This window comes from Meriones unguiculatus, chromosome 10 (genome assembly GCF_030254825.1).
Source record: "Meriones unguiculatus strain TT.TT164.6M chromosome 10, Bangor_MerUng_6.1, whole genome shotgun sequence".
NCBI classification, from domain to species: Eukaryota; Metazoa; Chordata; class Mammalia; order Rodentia; family Muridae; genus Meriones; species Meriones unguiculatus.
Genome location: NC_083358.1, coordinates 33,086,066 through 33,098,839, shown reverse-complemented (window position 1 = coordinate 33,098,839; position 12,774 = coordinate 33,086,066).

Sequence of the window (12,774 nt, the reverse complement as noted above, 5' to 3'; positions counted from 1 at the left end):
CCAAAGCACCCCCGCTCCTGGGTACTGGGGTCCCAGAGGAGAACTTCCAGGAAATGGTGAGGGGTCAGGAGATGGCTCAGGGTCCTCTACAGAACCTACAGAAGCCAGCACTTCCAGGTTAAAGACAATGCACTCTGTTGGTCTCACAGACCCCCAGGCTCTCTGCCTGCCACACTACACCTTGTTCTCTCCAGCCCTGGTCAAGCCATTCAGATCCTGTTCCTGACCCCTGGACTCTTAGGCAGCTCTTCTGGGTACTGGGGTTTCCTGGGCAGAGTCCAGGGGGTGGGGCTCTGGGTAAGTCTGAGGAATGTGTGGGACTGTGTGGTGGCCTCTGAGGAAGTAGACACTTACCCTGGCCTTGGATCTGGGAGGAGGCCAGCGTGAGGGTGGGGACAGGGTCCCAACAGACTACTTGGTCTAGCCAAGCCAAGCAGTGTTATGTCCTGAGCATGGGCAGGCATTAATTATAAGAAAAATGATCCAGGACATGGGACGTAGCCTAAGCAGTTCAGAAAAAAATGGGAGTAGCAGGGGAAGAATTGGGTTCACATAACACAGACCCAGGCAGTCTTGGCCGTGACTCAATCTAACATATGTTGGAAAAGAAAGCTGCCCAGAGAGAGTAAGCCACCAAGCTTAGGTCACACAGCAAGCCCAGGACACAACCAAAGACGAATGAAAAGCTCTCCGAGTGGACCATTGTCCAGCCCCCTTTGGCTTCCCGCCACCACCTAAGTGTTCTCTGCCATGAAGGCTCGTAGTTAGGGTTGTGACCCCCATATGACTCCCCACATCTCCAGGGTCACTGGATGATGCAGCAGCATTTCTGGGGTCAGTTGGGCATCTGTGATGCCAGGATGGGGCCCTAAGGCAAGCGTGCATTTCAATCTGCCAGCAACTTGGCATTAATTAATCTCCTGGAGGCCTGTCTATTGAGTCCCTAACAAGGAACAGATGGGGTGCCCCATTGGGTACATGCAAACAAGAGGTGGGGCAGAGGGGTTCCCTCTCTTTTCTGCTTAATCCCCTTAGCTATCCCAGCTCCCAGGTCCAGGCTGCTCCCACAGGGAGTGGTCTGCCTCTTCCAGGTCTAATCCTCCACAGCCCTGTCGCACCTGGGCTCTGGCAGCCAGAGAGGGGTCAGTTTTCCCAGCTCTGTCTCCACCACCTGCTTCTGGGGTTGTTTTGTCCCCAGAACAAGTCCTGAAATTCCCTCCTAAGATGACTAGCAAGGTAGCCAATGGCAGTCAGTCCCTAGCACTGAAGGATGGAGTCTACCTACAAGAAGCCACCAGGCCCTGAGTTCACATAAGGTGGCCCAGACAGCAGGGAGTATGAGTCTAGTAGGCTGTGTGTAGTCCCTTAGTTTTCACATTAGTTTTTTTTTCTCCCTCTCTCTAAAGGATGTAATGATAAATGTCTGTAATCCCAACACTAGGGAAGTAGAAGCATGAGGCTTGCCACAAGTTCCAGGCCAGTCTTTCTACTTTAAAGGAGGAAGTGAAGCCAAAAGATAGCTCCATGCCCCGGACCCTCCTGCCCAGTCCATGCTGTAAGCCCACTACAAACCAGCCTCCAGAGGCCCAATGCAGGCCACTTCTTGCTGGCTCCATCAGCCATCTCCCCTGTACAACCTATGGGCCAATGGCCACCAAGGTTTCAGAACTTCCTGCTGTGTCTGTCCAAAGAATACCCAACCCTAGAACCACTGAAAAGCGACATTTTGGGGGAACCTAAGACCTGGCAGCCTTCGCTGGCCTCTGGTCTCATTCAGTTCCCAGTTAGGTTGTAGGTTCAAATACCGGCCCAGGGCCCAAAATGAAAAGGGGCTGGAAAGGAGCACCAAGAGAGGGATCCATGAATTTGACAGACCCATGCCCACCCCCTCCCCCAGCCAAGACCGCAATTCCCAACCTGCCTTAAGAAGGTCCTTCAAAGGTTCATTAGGCAAGAACTAAGGGCAATGAAAACACCCCTGCCCATCCATGACCACCACTAACCTCTCACAGGCCTGCAGAGGGACAGATCCCTCCAAATGTGAGAGGACCTGAGGTGTGGTACCCTTACCTTTGGGCATGAAGCCCTTGAGTACTGTATGCTAGATGGGCTAAGCTGAGTTTCCAGTAGCCATTCTCATGGTTCTTGGGGATAAGCTCCCTTACACACACACCTCTCCTCTAGTCCTAGAGGGACAGTAGCTGCCCTGGGCCAGGCCACCACAAACAACCAGGCTGGACAAAGCACTGCTGCCTGAGGCTTCCTGGGGCCCTCCCTACCCACCTGCCCCATGGGCAACAATGAGTGCTCCCTCCCAGAATCCTGCCTGGAGGCTTTGGCTCTAGAACAAACACCACTGGCTGAGCCTGAGTCCTGCCTGCCTAGCCAGGCTGCCCCACCCCTGACAGACCAGATCTTATCAAGGCTGCAAATCAGCCCCACCTGGACACCATTTCTCCGGCATCTGTCTGTTTTCACCTCATAGCAGAGATCTGATTGCAGGTGAGTTGTCTCCTGCATAGAGGACTCTCCCCATTTTCTACCCAAGCTGCCCTCCCACCAGGGGCCAGCAGGGTGCGCTTCCATAGACTCCCATGCCCCAGAAGGTACTGTCCAGGGAGAGCCCCAAAGACCAAATACTAATCCGGACAGAGGACCATCAGGGGGGAGGACATTTGAACACTCATGGTCCCCAGCAACGCGGTCCAATGCCAGACACAATGCTGTCTGCTCCTCCCAGGTACTCTGCCACCACTCAATATATAAATGCCTTCTTGAGAAAGCTCACCGCACTTGCTTTTTCCTGCCTCTAACACAATTCCCTCCCTTCTCAAGTATATTCCACTGCCTCGTCCAGATCTCAGCTAAAAGTCTGCCTCCTCCCAAAGGCCCTCCTGACACCCCGGCCTTGCTAATTAGCTGTCTTGCAACATCCAGTCTGTCACACATCACTATGAGATTTTCTTTTCCTGTTCCTTCATCTGTCAGTTGGTCCTGTAGAGACACCCACAATGACAGCTCCCAAGCCCCTTCTATGTAGCTATAGCTCCATCCTAGTGACCAGGACACTGAGAGAAGACAGAGTAGGAGCCCCGTCTAAGGAGGGACACTAATTTTATCTAGGATTGTCTCCATTCTTTCCCCTCACCACCAGTATCTAGCTCTGCTTCCTGAGTGTGTGAGTAGCGGCAGGCTCCTACTTCCCTGCCAACTGGCAGGACCAGCAAAGTCCAAAAGACCAGGAGAAACAGCCCAGTTCACGATCCACAGTTTCGTTCAAAGCTGCCTCAGGGGACTTATGCTGCTGCTGACACTGTGTCTGAGCCTGGCTAGGGGCCCCACCTTGGCTGGGGTTGTTGGATGAGGTCACACCCAGCCTGTTGCCCTGCCCAGGAGTACCCAGGCACAGAGACAAGCAGAGCAAGGGGGACACAGCTCCCGGGACTCACCTGGGATGCCTACACGGCAGTCACATTTCTCTGAAAAGGGCCAGCAAAGACTGCAAAGACTGTTCCCCTGTGGCCTGCTGGAATGTGCTGGAGCTGACACCCGGCCCCTGGCTGCCCTGTCTTATCAAAGCCCTCCACCCAACCCTTCATCCAAGTGCCTGGCAACAGTTATGCTCCCACGGCTCCATGCAAGCAAGCTGCACAGAAGCCCTGTCTGAGAAAGGCTCCGCTCCCATCCGTCCTTTTGCAGTGACAGAAATCAGTTAGTTGTTTCCGAGGGAAGAAAGGTGTACAAGACTCCCAGGGCCGGAGGAGAAAGGTTTCAGGGCAGAAGGCTGCTGGCCCGGAGGACTGCAGTGACTAGCAAAGCCACTTGCAGGCCGTGTAGGCAGTAGGGAGAAAGTGTCTCTTGGAATTTGGGGAGCAGGAAGGCGAGGAAAGCTGCTTCCGGGGAGAGGCTCAGGGAGCCGGGGATCTGGGTTTCTCTGATGGGATACGTGGAGGGTGCAGGTGAGGTACGGTCTCCCCTGAGCTTCCCAGAGATGGGAGCTGGGTGGGGACGGCTCAGTAAGTTTCAGGATCCCTCTGGTTTCGAGGGGCGCGTCTGGGTCCTCCTCCCTTAAAATAGGTCGCTCCCATGGCTGGGAGAGCCCGCAGGTTCCGGAGGTGACCGAGGGCGCCCCAGGATGAGAGTCGCAGGAGTCTCACGGCTCGGTGAGGCCTAGGGACCCCTTCCCCGCTTCGCACTCCTCTATTTACCTGGGCGCCGAGGCCCGGGCCGGACACGGGACACGGGGCGGGCTCATGCCCGCGTCTCGGCGCGGCCCGGCAGGGAAGGTGGGGTGGCGGCGCGCGGAATCGGCTGTCGACTGGAGTGAGGCGCAGCCGCCAGCTCCGGATCCAGCGGAGAGCTCGGAGGTAGCTGCTTCTGCTGCTCCACGACGCCACGCCCCTTGAGGCCCCGCCCCGAGCCGCCCTGGCGCCACGCCACGCCCCATCGACACGCCCCCGCCCATCCCTGGCGTCTGTGCCACGCCCCGACGGGAGACCCGCCCTGTCGCGGAGTCCCGCCAACGCCGTATTACTCCAAACTGCAGGACAGAAGTTTCCCCGCCGGCTGCCTAGCCCTCTACTCACTGCTAGCACCCAACTCAGTGGCACCAGCTCCTCCCTGTGCTCCCAAACCCAAACCCACGTTGCCTCGCATCTGCTGAAGGCTGAACCCCGCATCAACTCCCAGTCTTTGAACCTCACCTCCCAACTTCAAGAGTCAATACTCTTCTACCTTCTTGTCTAGTGACTCCCTTTGCTACCGCCCAGGCTTGCCCAGGATCTGCTCACTCACCTGCTTTCCCCTCTTTATTTTTTGCTTACATCACACTTTAATTTTTACTTTATTTAATTAAATTTTTTGAGACTAGGTTGTGTGTGTGTGTGTGTGTGTGTGTGTGTGTGCTTCCAGATAACTAATTCTTCATCTTGTATTTTGAGACAGAGAGTTCTACAATTTAAGTGACATTGGTTGGCCATAGGCTTTAGGATCTGTCTGTCTCAGCCCCACATACTGGGATTACAAAACATACACCCATCTGTACCTGGCTTTGACACGGATGCTGGGAACTCACACTGACCCGTCTCCCCAGCCCAGGGTCTTTGTAGCCCAGGCTGTTCTTGAACTTGCTGCAATCCTTCTGCCTCTGAATGCTGGGTGGATTTAAAAGCATGGTCTTGAAACCAGAACTTTGGGTGTTATCATAAGTCCCATGCCCCGCTCCAGACATGTGAAATCAGAATTTATGGCAGAAATCTGTTCAACATTTCTCCAGGTGTTTCTGTCAAGTACTGACATGGGAAGACCCCTACTTTAGGCCATAAATACAAAGCAAAGCAAGAGGCTGTAACTGAAGGCCTGAAATCCTGGGAAATGACAATGCACAAGTCTAACCTGTGAAATATTAGCCTGGTGCTCGAAGGAGCTAGCTCCCAGCACCCACACACAGGCTAACCCCCGCCTCTGAAGCACCGGAGATTCAGCCCTGTCCAGTGAGGCAAAGGGTTTATTTATTTTTTTGTCCCCTTAAAATGTTGCAGGATTGTCACTGACGTGTGTGTTACCTGGAAGCTATTGGGGCTACAGGACAAGGAGGTGGCTTTTGTCTACCTCACTGCTAAGCTGAACCTCCTGACCTTTTCATGACCTCATGACCTCCCCATGCATCTTCCAAACTTGACCCCCTGCTTTACTTCAAACAGCAGCTCATAAAGTCCTCAGAGCCTGAGTCATCACTGGGAACTGCTTTCATCCCCAGACCCTGTTGGAGAAGTTGAATGGCCACAAAGAGAAAATGAGTTTCTTTAAGAAAGAGGCTTCTTGGGAGGAGGGCCTCCCCTATCAGTGGACTTAGAGAGGGCAGGGAGGAGATGAGGGAGGAAGGGTGGGATTGGGAGGGAATGAGGGAGGGGGCTATAGCTGGGAGACAAAGTAAATAAACTATAACTAATATAAAAAATAAAAATTTAATTAAAAAAAGAAAGAAAGAAAGTGGCTTCTTAGCCTGGCCTGGTGGCACATGGCTAGAATCTCAACTGAGGCAGGAGGCTGGTGAGTTGAAGGCCAGTCTTACTTAGATCCTGTGGGAGGGGGGGGTGTTGAGGGTATAGCTCACTAGTCCAACCCCTGAGCTGCAAAATTAATCATAAGAATATAATGAAATTTAAGAAGCAACTTCTCTAAGTGGGATCCCTAAAATTCATTCTCTCACTCTTAAATTTTTTACTGAATATCTATCCTCTACCCAACTGTGCTACCTAATTGCCTTTTCTTCCTTCCTTCCTTCCTTCCTTCCTTCCTTCCTTCCTTCCTTCCTTTCTTTCTTTCTTCTTTTTTTCAATCAGGATTTCTCTAGCTGTTCTGGAACTGATTGTGTAGACCAGGCTGGCTTTGAACTCACAGACATCTGCCTTCTTTTATCTCCCAAGTGCCACCACCCAGATTTTAGTCTAATTTTTGAATTTACACTCATATGGCTGTTTGTAGGCCCACATGCGGATGGATGGTTTAGTACGGAGACAGTCTGAGCCCCTGTACCTTCTACCTTTCAAAGCCACAGTACAGGATATTGGCAACCATAGGGAGAGTTTCTATCTCTGCAAAGGTGTCCCCCTACCTGCTTCCCTTCTCTAGTCATACTCACTTCCCTCCCCTCCTGTATAACCCCTGGCAGACACCTCCATGTTTCCCATTTCTGCACTTGGTAGAAAGCTTCGTGGTTAGAATCATAAAAAGTATAGTCCTTGGCAATTTTTCACTCACTAACTTTTTTTTAACGGTGACTTAAGCCCAGGGCCTCTCACATGGCAGGCAAGTGTTCTACCACTGAGCAATGTCCCAGCCCTATTTTTACTTTTCATTTCAAGATAGGCTCTCAGTAAGTTACCAAGACTGGCCTTGAACTTACTATGTACAGCCCAGATTAACCTTAAATTTGTAGTTTTCCCCTCAGCCTCCAGAGTAGCTTAGATTTATCAGTTAGGGGCCCAAAAATCCCACCCTGCTCAGTTAGTAATGCTTGGCAGTTCATCCAAGTCATAGCATGAATCAATAGTTTGTTCCTTTGGTGGTTGTATAGTTCCTGGTGTTCTGGGCATACCACCATCTGTTTGTTCATGCACCCATTTGAGGATATCTGGGTTGCTTCTAGGTTCTCTCAATCTTGTGTAGAGGTTTCTGAGTAAACTCATGTCATCATTCCCTCTAGGGTAAATGCTACAGACATAATGCTGAGCTGTGTAGTTGCAGGTTGTCACTATGTCTTTATTTGTTTGTTTGTTTGTTTATGGCTTTCCAAGATGGTTTTTCTGTGTACCCCTGGCTGTCCCAGAACTCACTTTTCTAGACCAGGCTGGTCTTAGACTCAGAGATCTGCCTGCCTCTTCCTCCCAAGAGTCTGCCACGGCCCATGTCACTACTCTTTGTTGTTGTTGTTCTGTTTTCCAAGACAGGGTTTCTTTGTGTAGCCTTGGCTGTCCTGGAACTCGCTCTGTGGACCAGGCTGGCCTTGATCTCACAGGGATCCACCTGGCTCTACCTCCCAAGTGCTGGGATTAAAGGCCTGTGTCACCGCTGCCCGGCCCATGTCGCCACTTACTGGTTGCCAATATAATGGCTATATTCTTTAATTTTCCCCACAGCAATGAAGGGATGATTTTTCCCATGCTCTCTAGCATTTGATGTCATCACTACTTTTCAGTTTGGGGAACTTTTTGACAAATGAAAAGTTATATCTCATTGTGGTTTTAATTTGTAGCTCCCTAAAGGCTGTGGTACTGAATGCATTTTCATGTGATAATTGCTGTTTGTATTCTTTCTTTGGTGAAATATTTCTAGCTGTTTTTTTCCAAGTTCTAGTTTGATTATTTACTTTTTGTTGTTGTTTTTTGAGAGTTCTTAGCATTTTGTAAGTTTTGGACCTCTTTTGAATATGTGGTTTGCAAATATTTTCTTGGTGTCTGTAGTTTCTCTTAATGTATACTTAATATATTCTCTTCCTTACTTTTCTGGGTTTTTTTTTTTTTAAGGATTTTTTATTTTTTTATGTGTGTGTGTGTGTGTGTAAATGAATGGCACATGTGTGTGGGAGCCTACAGAGGCCAGAAGAGGGGGTTGGATCCTTTGAAGTTGGAGTTGCAGGTGGTTGTGAGTCACGTGTTGAGGGTGGGAACCAAATTCAGGTCCTCCGGAGGAGCAACCCTCTTAACCACTGGGGGTACCTCAGCCTCCTCCTTCTTTTCGTTCCTTCCTTCCTTGCTTCCTTCCTTCCTCCCTCTTTCCTTCCCTCCTTCCCTCCTTCCAAAAGGACCAAACCCAGGGAGCGCTGTACCATTGAGCCACCTCCCCAGCTCACCAGATACTCTTATAAAACAAAACCTTTTATATTTTATAAGGGGCACATTAATGATTTTTCCTTTAGACGCCAGTCAATAAACTGCATTTTCTTCTATGTTTTGTTTCACAGATTTCATAATTTTAGGTTTTACATTTAGATCTCTGATCCTAAGGACAGCATGGCAGCACCTGCCCATGATTTCAGCATGTATGTGGCTAAAGGAGATGGGTTACTATGACTTACACGCCAGCCTAGACTAGACAGGAAGTCCCAGGCCAGCTAGTACTACACAGACTCTCAAAAAACAAAACAAAAAAGTAAATAAATAACTGATGATCCTTTGGTGGAGGTTTGGGTGGGGTGAGGGAAAGCTGTGGGTTTGGTTTAGGTTTTTTGAGACAAAGTTCTGTGTACTCTCAAACTTATTATAAAGTTGAGGTTGGCTTTGAACACTTGATCCCTCTAACCACCACCCCTACCAAGTGCTAGGATTATAGTCACTCACCACTATACTAGCTGGTGTTGAATGTCAGCTTGACACAAGCTAGAGTCATCAGAGAGGAAGGAGCCTCGGTTGAGGAAATGCTTCTATGAGATCCAGCATTTTTCAATTGGTGGTCAATGAAGGATGGCCCAGCCCATGGTGGGCGGTGCCATTCCTGGGCGGGTGGTCCTGGGCTGAGCAAGAAATCGGGCTGAGCAAGCCACAGGCCTCTGCATCAGCTCCTGCCCCAGGAGCCTGCCCTGCTTGAGTTCCTGTCTTGACTTCCTTCAGTGATGAGCAGCAATGTGGAAGTGTGAGCCAGCCAAATAAAGCCTTTCCTCCCAGCTTTTGTTTTGGGTCGGGGTGTTTTCACCACAGCAATGGAAACCCTAACCAAGACAGACACCATGCCTGGCTGTGTGTTTTGCTTGTGAATATCGGCTTGCTGGGAAGGTTCTCTTTCTTGCACTTAATTGTTTTTATAACTTTCTCAACAAAACAAAGACCACTTAGGACTATTTCCAAATTTCCTGTTCTGATACATTAATATATATCTCCATTTGTCTGCTAGAAGCACACTGTTTTGGTGGTTCAGTTGGCAAAGTGTCTGTTGTGCAGACATGAGGACCTGAGTTCATATCCCCGGCATGTGTAAACTGAAGATAGATGACTCCCTAGAGTTCACTGGCCACTGAGTCTGGCCTCTCAGTGAACCCTGGGTTCAGTAAGAAAGAGATCCCATCTTAAAAGAGAAGGTGGGATAAGTGAGCTCCCACACTGTGGAGTACCTGCTCACAAGCAGAAGCACACACACAAAACTGACTCCTCCAGCTCTCTGCCTCCTCTGGAAATCAGGTAGAATTCTCTCCCCTTCACTCATCTCTGCAGCTGTGGCAACTGGTCTATGTCCTCTGCCTCTTCATATAAGTTAGAATCCTCTTGTGGACCTGGACAGACAATCTTTTCTGGGATTCCTTTTTGCATTAAGACTGTCTATGGTCTGAAGACAGCTAACTCTACGATGTGTCCACTCTTCCAACTCAAAACACAGTAAGTTTTTCTGGTTTTGTTATGCCTTCTTTGATTTTCCCATCAAATGAGAGATAAGGGGGTCTCATTTAGGCAAGCCTAGTCTCAAACCCGATACATGGCCAAGGCTGGCCTTGAACTCCTGATCCTTCTACTTCCACTTCCCAAATGCTGTGACTATAGGCATGTGCAACTATTCTCAGTTTTCTAATTTTCTTTTGATAGTATGTATTTTTTTTCACTCGATTGTTTTACAGTACTTATTTTGTGTATATGCATGCCACAGCATGTGTGTGTGTGTGTGTGTGTGTGTGTGTGTGTGTGTGTGTGTGTCTATGTCTATGCATGTCTGTGTATCTGTATGCAGGTCAGAGAACAATTTTTAGGAGCTTGTTCTCTCCTTCCACCCTCCAGGGCTCATCCTCAGGCTTGACAGCAAACATCTCTACCTGCTGAGCCACCTTGTTAACTCCATCTTTCAATTTGACACTACCTACATAGTTATGTTTGAGGGGATGGGGAGGTGCCTCAGTGGTTAAGAGCTCTTGGGCCAGGAGTTCAGTTCCTAGGATCCACATAGAGTCTTATAGCTATGACTCCAGTTCCAGGAGACCCAACGCCCTCTTCTGGCTTCTGAAGGGTACTTCATACACACGGTGTACAACACACATGTAGGTTAAACATCCATACACATGAAACAAAAATAAATTAGTCTTTAAAAACAACCATATTGTAAATGAGTCTTTTGGTGATACATATAGTTTCATCATATTTTTAGTCTGAATATGGCAGTATCTTTTTTTTTTTTTTTTCTGAGACAGGGTTTCTCTGTGTGTCATTGGCTGTCCCAGAACTAGCTCTGTAGACCAGGCTGACCTTGAACTTTCAGAGATTTGCCTGCCTCTGCCTCCCAAGTATTGGATTAAAGGCACATGCCACCACCTGGACTGTCTCTATCTTTTAATTGGCACATTTAAATAATTTGTAATTAATGTAATGATTGTATATAATTAATGTAATTATTGATTTGTGAGGGCCTTAGTAAATTGTTTTTAATAAACTGTTGTATTTTTTGTTGGTTTTTTTTTTGTCTATGATTTTCATTTCTGTACTTCCTTTTATTGCCTTCCTGTGGGTTACTAAAACTTTTTTCTATTTGATTTACCTATTATTTCCTTCTTGTTTTTAATGCTGAGAATCTAACCCAGAGCCTTGTGGAGTCTAGGAAGGTACTCTGTGTTAGAATTATAGCCCTATTCTTAATTTTATGTGTGTGGTGTGTATCTGTGTGTATGTGTATACATGTGTGTTTCTGCATGCTTATGGAAGCCTGAGGTCTATGTTTAATGTCTTCCTTAGTCACTCTCTACCTTTTGTGTTAAGACAGGACTCCCCTTCCCACCTGGCTGTCTTCAAGATTTTCTTCCTTGGCTTTCAGTCATTTAATTCTGGTGAGTGTTAGATTTTGCACTGTCCTATGTGGCCTCTTGAATCTGGAGGTCTATAATTCCAAGGTTTGCAGTCAATTGTCCTGTTTTTGCATTTTTCCAGTTCTTATTGTTTTCCTCTTTCAAGGGACTCTGATGACACAGACGATGGATCTTTGCTATCCTAGAGATCTCTGAAACTGTCTTCACTTTTATTTTATTTTTTAAATTTTATTTATTTTATGTATATGAGTGTTTTGTTTTCATGAATACCAGAAGAGGGAATCAGATTCCATTAAAGATGGTTGTGAGCCACCATGTGGTTGCTGGGAATTGAACTCAGGACCTCTGGAAGAGTTGCCAGTGCTCTTAACTGCTGAGCCATCTCTCCAGCCTTATTTTACTTTATTTTATGGCAAGTCCTACTGTCCTGTAGTCCACCTCAGAGAGTTTTCTCTTTCAGTCCTGGTTGCTGCTGCTGAGCCACCCACAGAGCTGTCGATTGCAGCTACTGTGTCTTTTCAGTTCTAAAATTTCCATTTGGATCACTTTGTTTTTTCCGTTCCCTTAAAAGATTTTTTTTTTTAATGTATATGGGTGTTTTGCCTGCATATATGTCTATGTACTACATGTGTGCCTGATGCTTGCAGAGGCCAAAAGAGGGCATCTGATACCCTGGAGGCTGGAGCTACAGTTGTGAGCCACCATGTGGGTGCTGGGAACTGAACCCATGTCCTCTGGAAGAGCAGCCAGTGCCCATAACCACTGAGTCATACTTCCAGCTCTCTCCTGCTCCTTGCTGAGACTTTCTACTTTTGCATTTGTTTCCAGCACCTCTGTAGTTGCTCACTGGAGCATTTTATGATGATTACTTCGGCTCCCTTACTACAAAATTCAGGCAATTCTACCATTTTGGTATTGGAAATTATTGATTGCATTTTAAATATCTCAGTTTGGGGTCTTTGATTCTCTATATAGATGCTTTGGGGGAGCCTGAATTTTTTTTTTTAAGATGAGATTCCAGGTCTCACCGAAGCTTTTGGAGTCAGCTGACATTCCCTGCTGTGCTCCAGCAGGGCAGAAATGATCCTGGTGGAGTGGAAGGTGGAAGCAGGGTAAAAAGTCCTTCACTCGCCTCTGCGGACACTCTAGACTCTTGTTGCCCGACATGGCAGGGCAGTGTGGCATAGTTCCACTGACACCACTGTGGGAAATGCCTTCTGATCCCTGGGTGACGTTAAAGTCTCCATCAGCCACTGTGCTTCCTCTGATGACCACCCAGAGCAGGAGGAATCAGGGCAGCTCATAACTGCCAGGTTGGAAGGCTCCACACACCAGGATCCCCCTGTTTCTGCAGCAGGAAGACCTCATTAATAGCTGGTAAAAGTTGGGGTGCCTCCCAATAGCCTAGCAAATATGGAAAAATATAGGGTCTCCACTCTAATAAGGGTGGAACTTCAACTACAGATTTTTCTGTGCTTTGGGGCTAGAGTAAGGTG